Source organism: Musca domestica, unplaced genomic scaffold, assembly GCF_030504385.1.
Source record: "Musca domestica strain aabys unplaced genomic scaffold, Musca_domestica.polishedcontigs.V.1.1 31, whole genome shotgun sequence".
Classification (NCBI taxonomy): Eukaryota; Metazoa; Arthropoda; class Insecta; order Diptera; family Muscidae; genus Musca; species Musca domestica.
This window is the reverse complement of record NW_026712309.1, coordinates 212,297-228,207: the sequence shown is the minus strand read 5'-3', so window position 1 is coordinate 228,207 and position 15,911 is coordinate 212,297. Positions and strand designations below refer to the sequence as shown.

General features: G+C 35.8%; 2 non-coding genes across 2 annotated transcripts; one reads left to right on the top strand and one right to left on the bottom strand.

Moving 5' to 3' along the window:
- Positions 1–6,092: 6,092 nt before the first annotated feature.
- Positions 6,093–6,165, top strand: TRNAV-AAC (transfer RNA valine (anticodon AAC)). The gene has a single exon. It is a non-coding gene; the product is annotated as a tRNA-Val (tRNA).
- A 273-nt stretch (positions 6,166–6,438) lies between these two features.
- Positions 6,439–6,525, bottom strand: TRNASTOP-UCA (transfer RNA opal suppressor (anticodon UCA)). Its single transcript has one exon. It is a non-coding gene; the product is annotated as a tRNA-Sec (tRNA).
- Positions 6,526–15,911: the final 9,386 nt, after the last annotated feature.

Genomic DNA, 15,911 nt, shown 5'->3' with positions numbered 1-15,911 from the left:
TTCTTTCGTCTAGATAGCAATCTAGGTGGAATGAAAGTGAGAACGGAAGAGTAACATTCGCGGTTTTCTGATATTACTTAAGCTCAGACGAACCCCGATATTGTTTTGTTCTTCAATTGGGGTATTTGTTGACTGGACATGGTTCCCTAAATTCAATTTTTTATAGAAGGAACATCTCTGGCACAAAAGCATAGGTGTGGGGCACCAGTCGAGGGCTGGCGACATGTATTGTTCTCATGTCCTTTTTACGACGACTGGGTATCTCCAATGTTTAGGATCGCGTTCTCTCCACTAGCTCTGCGCGTGCTAGCCTTGGAAAGTTTGCTAATCGTGCTTTCGCCCGTGTTAGGGCACTGGTGTGATGTGATAACTACGAGATGGATGCATTATCATCCTAATATATATCTAGCCCCATATACTTTATAGTTGACAACACCTCCTACAATATAAAGGCTGATTTTGAGTTACATATAATTTCTTTGGTCGCACTGGTTTAGACAGCTCACGCACGTTTCGTGTTTGGTTTCACTGCCATTTTGCAAGGAGGCTCATTTTCGACTCGTACCTCTTAAAGATTACGTACCCGTACGTTATATGCGGAATTGTTTTAGCGAAGATTTGATTTTGCTTGCCTATGACCACAATGCCGTCTTACAATCTTTACGCACTCGCCACTTATAAGATGTCCTGCAACATATCCCCATTGAAGGCATCAACATTTTTGGGAGGTCTTACATCTGAAAACCAACAGAGGATCTATTTTTCGCAGAGTACGTAGTCACAACAATTTCAAAACTCTATATTTTCTTCTCTAAAATGTCTCATTAACTTTTGATGATTTCATCTTTGTTTTAATTTTCAATATTAATTAAACCGAGTTAAATTTTGTACCTTGTATTTAAGTTGGTGTACACTTTAAAATCTATAGAATCTAATTACAAATACGACGACTTTGCGGTCGGTTTCTGTTTGGCTTGGCTTACTTGATGCGGTTTACCTATTTTCACGTGAATTGCGGTAAGAAATTAACATTTCTTTGCTCTCGGATGCGAAAATTCTTGCGGTTTGTCACAAAGTTTGCATTGTTTGTGTTTTTGGTGAATTGTTTCGCATTCTCCCGCAACCACCACCGCCACCGCCGCCATTCACTGTAATCTGATAACGACCGCGTGCGAGTGTGTGTATGGACGTTTGTCGTTAGCGTTGTTAACCACCACGCAGAGCCGGTGAAAGGCTTGACTACGGGCTAAACTGTAATTAAAAATTTTAATTATTAATTTAAAAAGAAAACCAATACTAATTGATATTGAATTCCTCGCCGACAGTTAGTAGCCGTGACTGCGATTGTGAATCTTTTAAAATATTAATTATGTTTTTTTGTTTAGAGATTGCGACGGTTACTGTTTTGAGTTTAATTTTTAATGCAAATTAAAATTTCAATAAAACTTTTTTGGAATTTTCCAAAAGTGTACAAAAAGGGGTGAAGTTAAGAAAAAATTGTATTTTATTTTATACCAAATGACTGCAAATATTTAGTCGATTTATAGAAGTCGGTTTCGCCGACATCCAATGTTCGATTATTGTACCCTCAGCCATATGGTTAGAGAGGGTATATATTATTTTATACGGTCGAAATAACGGTTTTATACCCTAGGTCTCTTTGGATTAAATCTGTTTCAGGACATTTGGATTCGATCTAGCCTGGTCCGCACGATAACTCTTGAAGGGAGTGTCCGATTTGGTGCAATCTTGGTACATCGTAATATTATTATCAACTCTTATAAAATACGAAGTAAGCATCCGACTCTCTTCAATTATCGCACATCACAATATTTTCATTAAACCAAGATCTGATGTGAAAATGGAATATGTCGGTCGGACCACTCCTTACGGCACCTCCCAACAGCGGGATAAAATTTTGAATAACTATGAAGACCATAAAACGCGAAATGAGCATCTGATTATTATCAAACTTAGCACTTCAAAATATTTCTGCTAACACAAGGCGTGAGGATGAAACACATCGGTCCACTCTTTCTGATACCTCCCCCACAGATGACTTTTTTCGCAAGTTATGATAGAGAAATGTATTGAAAAATTGTGACCCTTTGAGGGTGAGGCACCAGAAGGGGTTCGCAGATATGTTTGTATGTGTGAAATATTAAGAAAGTTGGAGGTTCATTTCGCTTTCTGATGTTACCAGAAGAAATGATCACATATCTACCATCTTTATAACAGATCTTGTGTTAATAACCAGTAAAGAAAGGCGAGGCCGATTTTATGATACCTTATACCACTTTGCTAATTTAGTTGAGCTCCACTTAATAATTAAAAGTTTTTACGGGAGAATTCAATCATACACGCTATGATTATAATTATAATTTAAAGTTCAAAGGACTAAATATGCCGAATCATTTGTATATTTTAAATTCGGACCTGTATTGCCCATTTGGTGCTAAATTAATTTAAAATCGGATAAAGATATATAAAGATATATATAACCATATATATGGGAGCTATAGCTATATCTGAACCGATTTCGATCATATGTAGCATACTTATTTTCAGGCCTAATTTGATATATTTCCCTGAATATCTTTGTTACGGAGTGCATATTTCGGCTATGGGTAACAAATACTACAAATCGGATGAACAATATATATAAGAGCTATAGCTATATCTGAACCGATCTTCACCAAATTTGACATACTAGCTTCTAGACTCAATTCGGTCGTAAGTACCAAATTTCATCCCATTTGGGCAAATATTAGACGTTTGGTGCACAATAAAAGGTTAATGGGACGAAGTTATATATGGGAGCTATATCCAAATCTGAACTCCAAATCTGAGCCGATCTCGATAAAATTTAGCAAATGTATTTCTGAGCTGTATTGGATATATTTCCCCTTAAATATTGTTGTTACAGAGTGCATATTACGGCTGCGGAGGACAAAAATAACAAATCGGATGAACAATATATATGGGAGCTATAGCTATATCTAAACCGATTTCGATAAAATTTTGCATACTTATTTTCAGGCCTAATTGGTTGTATGTGCAAAATTCCATACTATTCGGGCTGATATTACACGTTTGGTGCACAATAAAAGGCAAACCGGACGAAGATATATATGGGATCTATATCTAAATTTTGACCGATTATCTCCAATTTCAATAGAGTTCGTCCTTGGGCCAAACAAATGATATGTGCAAAATTTCATCTCAATCGGATAATAAATACGACCTGCATTTTGTTCACAAGAATACATGGACAGACGGACGGACGGACAGACGGACTGACATGCATAAATCAACTCAGAAAGTGATTCTATGGAGATCCTCAAAATTAATTTTGTCACTCCGTTTGTAACTCCTCGAAATACTCATGTCAAACCAAACAAAGTATATATATTCTTGATCAGCGTAAAATTCTAAGACTAAGATTTAGCCATGTCCGTCTGTCTCTCTGTGTGTCTGTCTGTCTGTCTGTTGTAATCACGCTATCTTTCGAACAAATAGAGATAGAAGTCTAACATTTTGCACACATGTATATTTTGCCAGTAGGCAGGTTAAGTTCGAAAATGGGCCATGTAGGTCCATTTTATCATGTAGCCCCCATATAACGGTACCTCCCGATATTCGGTATTTGGAAGATTTTAGCGACATTATTCACAGGAATTGTTTCAAATTTGGCATATGAAGTTCATAATAGATAATACAGCATAAAACAGAATATGGGCCATGTAGGTCCACGTCTTCGTATAGCTCCCATATACCGTATCCCCCGATATTCGGTATTTTGATGATTTTAGCGACATTATTTACCGAGATTGTTTCAAATTTCGCATGTGAAGTTGGTAATGGATACTTCAGCCCATGCCCATTCTTCAATTTTCGCATTCAAATATTGTCATAACTTATGATAAAAGTTGCCTATGCAGGTTCACGTCGTCGTAAAGGCATTCGGTATTTTTAAGATTTCAACCGAATTTTTAACGGATTTTATTTTTTTTTTTTTTTGGAAATTGCCAAATTTGTACCAAATGGTGGAGGGTATTAAAAGTTCGGCCCGGCCGAACTTTCAGCATTTTCACTTGTTTAATTTTAGATTTTTAGAAAAAGTTTAGATTCGTTCGAATTGGTCACCTTTGGCATGAATTATAGCCTTAAAACGGGCAATGAAACCGTCACACGCTGCCAGAATTTGCTTTACGGTCGTTTGGGCCATTCCCGGCGAAGCGCTTGCTTGAGGTGATCGGGACTTTGGTATTTTTCAGTGTCAACCTTGCTTTCCGGCATTTATTCTGATGCCACGGTCGATTAATACGAGCGGAGAGCGACCATCATCATGACCGGCGCTTGAGTTTTGGTGGCCAACCGAAGGTGCACATTTTCAGTTAACCTTTTTGGCAAGTAAACACGATCATTTTGTTTGTTTAGGCAGTTCACCACTTTCGCCCAAGCGAAACAACTCTTTAGCTGTTTCGGTGTAAGTTCTTGAAATTTTTGGAACATCAATGGCTTTACCCCGAGCTCATTTTTCAATATTGCGATATGTTCAGCTCACCAGCCATTTTCCGCCACTACAACGCGGGTTTCGATCGAGTCGCTTCTTTACTTTTGGAACCATTTCTGCTGATGTTGCTGTTTTCTTCCGTCCACTTCCTTGACGTCGGGCTACTACACTACGCTACCACTATCACGGTAACGAGCAATGGTACGAGACACAAAAGATTTATTCACATTTAAATGCTGGAGTGCTCTAGCGATAGCCACTTGTGGTTATCCAGCCAAATACAAAGAAATCACACTATCACGCTTGAATTCCATCACGAATAACTTGTTTGTGTTAAAATTAAAAAAAATGGTTTTGTACGCTTGTAAAAAATATAATGACCTGTCACTGGAATAATTTTAACAGCTGTCGGACGAGTGGCTTAGAAATGACAGTAGTCTGAATTTGGTTGCTGTCTTTTCACCTCACCCCGTACAAGAGGTAGAACAAAGCTACCTCCTAAATACATTTTTTTTTTCTTTCGGTGTCCCTACTCTGTCAAAAAATATATAAAAAGTTTGTTTTAGTTTAGAATAAAAATAAAATAATTTGAAATTATTTCAAATTCAACAGAAATAGATATTTTCGACTTAAATAGGCAACAAATAGTTCAATTTGGGATAAAACTGTGTGTCCTAATATCTTAGATTCAATTCCATTAATGTTTTGTGAGTATTTCGACAGCATAAAAATTTTGTTAAAAAAATTGAAATTTTGTTAAAAAAAATGTTTCTTGAAATTGAGCAACCTTTCTTATTGAGCCATGACTGCACCTAATGATATTCGGTATATTGATTATTTATACAACATTTTTCAACGGAATTCTTACAAGATTGCTATTTTGTGTTCGTAATGGTTACCAATTCCTATGGCAGAAGATTCGTATACACCCCATATTATGGTACCTCTAGATATTCGGTATTTTTCCGATTTTAGACACATTTTTCAATGAAATTGGTATTTTGAGTTCTGCAGATATTTCATAAAAAACGCGCAACCGAAATGACTACGTCGGTTTTTTGTACTACCGTTTTTAGTAGATATTTCCAAATTTCACATCTTATCAAATGTCTCCCACTTCTACCGTCCTACATTTTGTAAGTAGAATTTAAGCCCAAAAACATTGATTTTACTACTATTTAGTACCATTCATAGTATGCATTTCTAAAAAATCCCGCAGATTGTTACATCCATTTCTGTTTTCAATTTACATGCGTCCACTACACCCCTTAACCTCTTGCACAAAACATTTTCATCGTGGCGTGCAACTGTTAGTTTACTCTGGGTTTTAACGGCAGCAAATCGCCGCCATAGTCACCACTTTGTTCTGTAACCAATTGTAACATAACTGTTAACGAATTCAATTTTAAGCCAACCCAAAGCAAAGAATAGCTTTGACAACCCACCACTAACCTAAGCACGCGCATTGAAATCCACCACCAAATAACAGCGGCGTGAAATAACAACCGTTTACGGTGTTTAGTGGGAAGGGAGAGATAAGGGAATAAAACTGTTATTTTTGAATGCAATGTTAACTGTTTCCGTGGTGTAGTGGTTATCACATCCGCCTAACACGCGGAAGGCCCCCGGTTCAATCCCGGGCGGAAACATTCACTAGGTGAATTGTTTTCGTTTTGTTTTCGCTTTATTTAAAATTATTTATAACAAAATAAAATATAATAATAACAAATTGAAAATAAAATATATAATGATAACGAAGAACACAAAGCCCGTATCAGTAATCAAGAATTGAATGTGAACTAAACATACAAAGTCATTTGGGTGCATATTTTGAAAAATTCTGATTGCAAAAACATAAACACTCAAAAAAAAAACATTTTTTAGGTAATTCGCGTAAAATAATGGAGATTTTAATCAACAAACGCCCCCCAGGTGGAATCGAACCACTTCGACGCTAATCGACTACAGGTTTGAAGCCTGCACCCCGGACCACCGAAGCTCAGTGGGGCACTAACGTTAGCAATATTCAAGTATTTGTACTTAGAACAAAATGAAAAGGCATATGTGAATTATAATGACGAAATAGAAATTTAACATTCTAGAGGGCTTTTAGGCGCTTAATAAAATCAATGTGCAAGTAACAATAGGTTCTTTTAACAAAGAACAATTGAATAATATTTATTTGCAAACAAAGGCATAGGGTGGGAAAATTAGAATGTTGTTTCTTTCCGTCTTTTTTTTTACTTTACACCATGAGAAGTACATATATTCGTGGTCAGTAGGTAACAAGTCGATTGACCTATGTCCCTTTGTTGAAATCAAGATAGAGGTTTCAATTATCAAGAATTATCAAGATAATTCAATTTTACGTATATGTTTCATATTTCAAAGGTATTGGCATATTTCAATATATTTCGGGTCCTCAGTGGGTATTTAAATCTTCGCAAAAAATATTCAATGTGGGTACATTTGTATATGGTCCACATATAAGGGTACCTCCTAATTTTCGTCATTTTGAAGTCTCCGATTCTATTTGCAATCCGCTGATTTTTAAAGATTTTTGGGATATAAAACTTAAATACCTTCGGCATTGCATGTCTCCTTATTCATATCTAATTCAAAACATTTTTGAAATTATTCCACTTTGAAAGTTTCCACTTATTCCCTTTTGAAATTCGAATAAAATTAGCTGTAATTTATTTTTTCTTATTTTTAAACCCTCCATCATAGTATGGAGGGTATATTAAGATTGTCATTCTGTTTGTAACACCTCGAAATATACATTTTAGACCCCACAAAGTATATATTCTTGATCAGCATAAAATTCTATGTCGATTTATCAATATCCGTCCGCCTGTCCGTCTGTGGAAATCACTCTAGCTTCCGAACGAAATGAAGTAGGTTGATAAAATTTTATTCATATGTGTACTATGTCTGCAGGACTTTTGGTATTGAAAATGGGCCATGTAGGTCCACGTCTTCATATATCCCCCATATAACGATATCTCCCGATATGCGGTATTTTGATGATTCTAGCGACATTTTTTACTGGGATTGTTTCAAAATTAATATTTAAAGTTCATAATAGATGCTACGGCTTACAGCCTATGACAAAAAATTGCCTGTGCATTATAAACAGATTTTTTTTCAAGTTTCGCATTTGAATATTGTAATAGCTTAATATAGACTCTAATATACGGCTACATTAGGTATTTTCAAGATTTTAACAGATTTTTAAGGGATTTTATTTTATTTTTTGAAAATTGTTAAATTTGTACCAAATGGTGGAGGGTATTCAAAGTTCGGCCCGGCCGAACTTACAGCTTTTTTACTTGTTAATTCTTAAAAGTAAATACGAAGTCAATGCAAACGTAATTTTAATAATTTCGGCAAAATCTACACTTTTTTCGAATCATACGAAAACAATTCGAAAAACAAATAAAATAATCGAGTATTTAATATAATTGTTCAAATTAGTTATAAGAAATCGGATTTCAAATGGAATAATCTGGTTTATAAAAGGAAAAATTAAATAAATTAAAAAATAAAATTCTCAAATTAAAAACCAGTAAAGAAAGCCCTAAAGTCGGGCGGGCCGACTTAATGATACCCTAAACCACTTATACATAAAAGTTTTTGTGGGGAATTTGTGAGAATTGAATCATACCAACTATGTTTATAATAATAATTTAAAGTCCAAAGGAACTAATTTATGAAAGGAATATAATCCTCTGGATCGATTTCTTTCAAAATTGCCAAGACATTAATGCCTTTTCAATTGGGGCCTGTATTACCCATTTAGTTCACAATTAACTTGAAATCGGATTAAGATATATACGGGAGCTATATACATATCTTAACCGATCTCGAACAAAAATTGGCAAAGGTATTTAAGAGCTGTATTTGATAAATATTCCACTAATAAACAGCAAAACAGACACCGACAACACAGCCTACTGCTACAGGCAACTCACACGGGGTAGAGATCGTGCAATAAATAAATACTAATCAGTGCAATAATGTAACTTGACGAAGAAGAAACGCTACGCTAGCTTTAAGTTAATTATAACAAGTAAAAAAACATTAAGTTCGGCCGGGCCAAACTTTTAATACCCTCCATCTTAGGGTAAAAGAAACATTAGAAGAAATGTGGCAAAAACCATTAAAATGCCGATTATGGGGAGGTACCGTTATATGGGGGCTATACCAAAACGTGGACCTATAATTACAATGTTTCGCCACCGGAGCTGGAACCCATTATGACCAACAAATACCGATTTTCAGACAAATCCGTGAAAAAATGTGGTAAAAAAAATTAAAATACTAAATATCGGGAGGTACCTTTATATGGGGGCTATACCACAACGTGGACCTATACATGCAATGTTTTGCCACACGCTCAGGGACCCGCTATGACCTACAAATACCAATTTTAAGACAAATCTGTGAAAAAATGTGGCATAAATCATCAAAATACCGAATATCGGGAGGTACCGTTATATGGGGACTATACCAGAACGTGGACCGATATATCTCATTTTCAATACCAACTATCCTAGACACAATGCAAATAGCTCTGCTAAATTTTGGAGCTCTACGTCAAATAATGTGGGCTGTATCGTGATTTCAACAGACAGACAGACGGACAGACAGACAGACAGACAGACGGACAGACAGACAGACAGACGGACATCGTTAAATCGACTTAGAATTTTATGCTGATTATGAATATATATACTTTATGGGGTCTAAAACGAATATTTAGGGATGTTACAAACGGAATGACAAAGTTAATATACCCTCCTTTCCAAGGTGGAGGGTATAAAAATTCATTTTAGTATTTATACAGGGTTGCCCATATTCGACGGACCCATCTGGTAACGCCATAACTTTTGACAGAGATGTCACATCGCTTAATGACATACCGCGTTTGAATTTTCATCGTTTTTACCATGAACCAATACACGTCACGCGAGCGCTCTGAAATAGTTGAAATTTACATTTAACAGAAGAAGTCAATTGTGAAAACTTAACGTGCTTTTAAAGCATTAAAAATGTGAGAAGTGCGCCTTCTAAGAACACCATTAAGCGTTTATACGACAAATTTTGGACTGGTAAGGCTCTTTCTAATCCGAAGAGGCCATATAAAAGTCGACCAAGGCGATCGGTCGAGAATATCGCTGCCGTACGAGCCAGTCCCCAAGAACATCCCGAAAACGCCGTTCTCAGCAGTTGGGCATGGCTCGGTCCACTTTAAAACGGATTATTCGCATTGATTTGCATTTGTTCCCGTACAAAATTCAATTGACGCAAAGAATGTTGCCTTCGGACAAGCCTCGTCGATTGGAATGGGCCCAAAGGTCTGTCGAATATGGGCAACCCTGTAAACATGTAAGCAATCTTTGTTCTGCGTTAATATACCTGTTAGTATTAAAAAAACTGTGATAGTTAACAAGTCGTACTTTGTTTATTTTTTTATTGTAGGACTATTTCCCTAAAGATAAAGATGTTTCATTAAAACATAAAAAGGTCGAATAAAAAGAAAAACATTTATTCCACGAATATAGTTACTACATAGTGTATATTGTCGCTGTGCAGGACTTATTCAACAAATCGGATGAACAATATATATGGGAGCTATATCTACATTTTATCCGATTATCTCCAATTTCAATAGGTTTCGTCCTTGGGTCAAACAAATTATTTGTACGAAATTTCCTCACGATCGGGCAATAAGTACTTTGTTTACAGATATACATAGACAGACGGACGGATGACGAACATGCATAAATCGACTCAAAATGTGTTTCTATGCAGATCATCAAAAGTAACTATGGGTCTATCTTGCTTTCTTTTGCATGTTACAAACAAATGTACAAAGACTAAATACCCTGACCACCTTGTGGTGTAGGGTATAATGAAATGTTAGGAAGGAGCTATGTCCATTAGTGATCGTCTAGCAACTGGAACGCCAGTCCAATTTGAAATTGAAAATTGTTCCTATTTTATACCCTTCACCATACTATGGAGAGTACATCAACATTTGTCATTCCATTTGTAACTCCTCGAAATACTCATGTTAGACTCAACATGTTTCTGATATGTTCATGATCAGCGTAGAATTGTAAATCGATTTTGTGATGTCCGTCTGTTGTAATCACGCCAACTTTCGAACGAATTGTGATAGAGAGCTAACATTTTTTCGTATAAGCCTCCATATAACATCACCTCCTGATATTCGGTATTTTGACGATTTAGATCACAGTTTTTAACAGAATTGTTTTAAATATAGTATATAAAGTTTGTAACGGGTCCTACCACCTGTGGCGGAGCAATGCCTATATAGGCCACATTTTCTTATAGCCTCCATATAATTGTATTTCCCGATATTGGGTGTTATGACGATTTATGTCACATCTTCTAACAAAATTGCCATTATATATATTATGTTTCAATACTTTCCAATATTCGTTATTTTAATAATTTCTTCAAGTTTTTCCATTTCCGAAAGAAGAATAATAGAAAAATGTTTACCTTTGACACCAAAAAGTAGAATTGTAAACCTTTTACACCAAAAAGAAGTTTACAGAGGAGAGTATAAGTAAACCCATTAGACCTAATTTTTCTGTTCAAAACAATTTCAACGTCTCCATATGAAACATCAGGATTTCAGCTTTTTTACTTTCCCCCATTACAAATTAAGAACTATTATCCAAACCAGACATTCTCTCAACCACAGAGACTAATAGTGACACCCATCTCCAATATCAGAATTCCAGCTCTATTCCTTCACTCAATACTAAGTTTAGTACTTTTTGCACAGATATTGTATATATTCGCAAAACCACTTCCATATTTCAATTCCAGATATAAAAAGAGACCTCCAAATCAAATTTGAGGGTTCCAGTCCTAAAAACCCTTCATTCAATATTATAAATTGTACCATTAAGCTTTTCGTACAAAAATCTCCTCTATATGTCCAGGTTGCATACGAACACCGATCCTTATACCAAAGTTCAAGCATTATCTGTTCACATAATACCTCGTGTACTTGTAGTACACATAGTAAATAGTGGCATTGAATGGATTTAACTTTGTAGTCAAATCATAATAAATTCAACTGAACTTAGCACTTGAATCAAGATAACCTTGATACTGATGTCATAAAATGTAAACGTACTTTAATATTGTTGGTATTGAAAATCTGCAACATCACCCCGCGTCTTCATATAACCCCCATATAACGGTAATTCCTACAATTTAATAATCGGTATAGGCCTTTATTTTTATATATTCGATTTTTTGACGATTTTAACCACAGAGAGTTTCTAACGGATTCTACCTCTACCATTCACGGTACCCGGGGATTTTGTTTCATTTTTGGGTATATCGAAGATTTTAGTCAAGCTTTCCATAGGTTATTTAAAAAACAATACTTAAATTTCGTAATGGGTTCTACCTCGGATGGTACAACATAGACTATATTGGTAAATGTTTTCTTGTAGTCCATATCATGGACGTACACAGGAATGTCTTTTTAGAACCATTTCGAGAAAAGCCACCGGCGTCCGATCTGGTCCCATGTGACAGGTCTTCCCGATATTCCGTATTTTGATAGTCTCTTTTTTAAAATTATTATTTTAAAATATTTGTAAATGCATGCTTAAAGCAGTAAAGAAAGGCTAAAGTCGGGCTGGGCCGACATTATAATACCCTACACCACTGTGCATATACAGTAGAGCTACATATAACTAATAAATGTTTTTATGGGCAATTTATGAGAATTGAAACATACCAACTATGATCGTTAAAGCAGATATAATTTAATGCCGAATGAAAATAATATATGACAGGATTTTATTGTATTCCACTAAATTTGACAGAGACCGGAGCCAGAACAGATATTCATCAAAATCCATCCTATTTGAGCTGATATTAAACTTCTTAGGGACAATAAACGTACAATCAGATGAAGATATCGAAGCTATATCCAAATCTGGACCGATGTCTTTAAAGTTTAGCAAAGGTGTTTCCATGTTGATACCAAATATCGTTGTGTGGAGAGTATTTTAAGGGTGTGAGGAAGTAAAACACAGAATCGGATGAAACATATGCATGGGACCTATAGCTTCTATAGCTTTCACAAAATTTAATACAATTTCTTCCAGGTTAAAGTGGTCGCCTGTGTCAAAATCCATTAAATTCGGGCTTATATCAACCAGTTGGTGGACAATAAACTTGAAATCGAGTAAATATATATAAGGTGAGATAAAAAAATGGCAACCAACTACATACTGCTGTCATTTCCAAGCCACTCTTCCGACAGCTATTAAAATTATTCCAGTAACAGCTTATTATATTGCTTACAAGCGCACAAAAGTATTTTGGTGAGAATTTTCCAGAAAAAAAGTTATTCGTGATGGAATTCAAGCGTGATAGTGTGATTTCGCTATATTTGGCTGGAAGACAGCAAGTGGCTATCGTTAGAGCACTCCAGCATTTAAATGTGAATAAATCTTTTGTGTCGAGTTTCATTGCTCGTTATCGTGATGCTGGTAGCGTAGTCCGACGTCAAGGAAGTGGACTGAAGAGAAAAGCAACATCAGCAGAAATGGTTCGAAAAGTAAAGAAGCGACTTGATCGGAAAACGCGTCGCAGTGGCCGAAAAATGGCCAATATTCCATTCGGCAAATATTAAAAAAATGAGCTCGAGAAAAGCCATTGAAATTCCAAAAGTGGAAGAACTTACACCGCAACAGAAAGAAACTAGACTCAAAAGAGTAAAGAGTTACTTCGCCTTGCCTAAAATGGTGAACTGCCGAATTTGGCCGAATTTGGTTTTTTTCTGATGAGAAAACATTCGTTGTGTAGTAGCTTGTAAACAAACGAAATGATCGTGTTTATTTGCCAAAGAGGTCAACTGAAAATGTGCACCTTCGTTTCGCCACCAGAACTCAAGCGCCGGTGATGGTGTGGGCCGCCATAACAGCCGATGGTCGCTCTCCGCTTGTATTAATCGACCGTGGCATCAGAATAAATACCGAATATTATCGCGAAAATATTCTGGAGGGTGTATTAAAGCCTTGGACACGCAAACATTTTGTCCACAGATCTTGGACATTCCAACGGGACTACGCGCCACCCAAAAATGGTTACAAGATGAGGTTGCTCGCTTCATTTCCAGCGCACAATGGCCACCAAAATCTCTGGATACCAATCCGTTGGACTATTGTGTCTTGAATATTTTGGAAAGCAAGCAAAGGCTTCGCCGGGAATGGCCCAAAATGCCACATAGCAACATTCAGGCAGCGTGTGACGGTTTCATTGGCCGTTTGAGGGCCATAATTCGTGCCAAAGGTGACCAATTCGAACAAATCTAAACTTATTCTAAAATTTGATGTTATTTCCGAAATTTTTTGTTTTCATTTAATAAAATTTAAACAAATTTACAAAAAGTGGCGTTTGACTTTGTTGCAGTTTTTTTATCTCACCCTGTATATGGGAGCTATATCCAAATCTCAACCGATATCGATAAAATTTGGCAAAGGTATATCTGAGCTGTATTTGATATATTTCTCAGAATATAGTATTTACGAAGTGCGTATTACGTCTGTGGAGGAGAAATTTAACAAATCGGATGAAAAATATATATGGGAGCTATAGGTATTTGACATACTCGTTTCTAGGCTCAATTTGTTTGTATGTGCCGAATTTCTTCCTAACGTTACACTTTTGGTTACCAATAAATCTTTACCAATGATCTCCAATTTCATAGGGTTCGTCAACAAATGTTTTGTGCAATATTTCATCTTGATCGGACAATAAATTCGACCTGTACTTTGTTTTTTTTCATAATACATGGACAGACGGACCGACATGAATAAAACGACTCAGAATGCATAGAATCAGATCATCAAAAGGAACTATGGGTCTAACTCGCTTCTTTTTGTTTGAAACAAATGCACAAAGACATATTACCGTGACCACAGTGTGGTGAAGGTTATACAATCTGATCACAAAACGAAACGATGAAAATTCAATATTTAAGAAGTTATGGCCATTTTATTTTCATTCGACTGTATGTAAGAAACCTTACGAATTGTGTCCTACTTATATGAATGATGTGGAATTGGTTAGTTGTTGGTCATAAAGACAACTAAATGCATTAATAAAAGCAGATATTCATATCTTGAAGCATACTTTTAGGAGCACTAGAAATTTTTATAAAATGCTTAATAATGACACTGTACAACAAAACTAATCTTTTTCCACCAAAATAACAAGAACGGAACAATCGTTTATGAAAGAGTAGCTAAATTAGTTAGAACGTAGTGCAATGTTCGAACTTTGAAGAATACGACTTAAGTTTTTGGGAAATTTTGACTGTATTTGTGAAAGGTATAACACGGAGTGGAGAAACATACCATATTTTCACTCTAGATCTGATGTTGGGAGATATATAAGAATTTGCCAATAATGGGGGAATTTATTTAGCATATTAGAAGAGTTGAGATTATTCAAAATTGTTACTCTTTGTGTGGGAGGTGCCAGACGGATATCGAAACTTTCAATTGTCATAGAATCCAATGAACACTACTTTCAAAATTGATTGAAGAAGAGGTCTTTCTCGTTTTAATATCGATTTCGAAAATATTTCAAATAAATTGTTATAATCTTAAATTTCACAACAAATAGTGCTAAACTAGTTTTCCCTAAAAAAGTGAATAAATAAAACATGCATGTAATTACAATTCGCAATTCTATTTCGCCGAGTTCGTGTCCCAATGCTCATTTTCACATCAAATCATTTAGCATGAAATGAAAAATGCAAAGTGCAACAACTTTGCCATGAAATGCGCGGGGGCAATGTGAACTTCTTGCGAACAAGCAAAGTGCAGACAACAACAACAACGAGAAGAGCAGCAGCAACAACAACGATGTCGAAAAAAGCGAATCATCTCTTTAGGATGTTCTTGGCAGTTTTTCGCTAATTGTTTGCAATTTGCCGTGCAGCGCTTGGTTGCCGTTGTTGATATTGTTGTTGCTCCCCCGATACCAAACACAAGTTTTATGAAACAAAATTGCATATTTTTTATATTCCTGCCCCCAAAGTGTCGTCAACATTTAAATATTTTTCATAGTTGTTTTTTTCTTGCGTTGTTGCGTTTCTACTTTTCCCCCAAAGAATATCCTTGTAATATAAAATATTGTTGTGGAGAAGAATGCGTTGGAACGCATTTGAAATGAGTGGAAAATGAATCTCGACTCAAATGCCTAACAATTGTGACTAGGAAGGAATGGAATAGGGGCTCATCATTTAACAATAACATAATAGAAGATGACCCAATTTGCCCATTTGTTGTAGGTCATGATACCTTAAATACTTTTTATACCC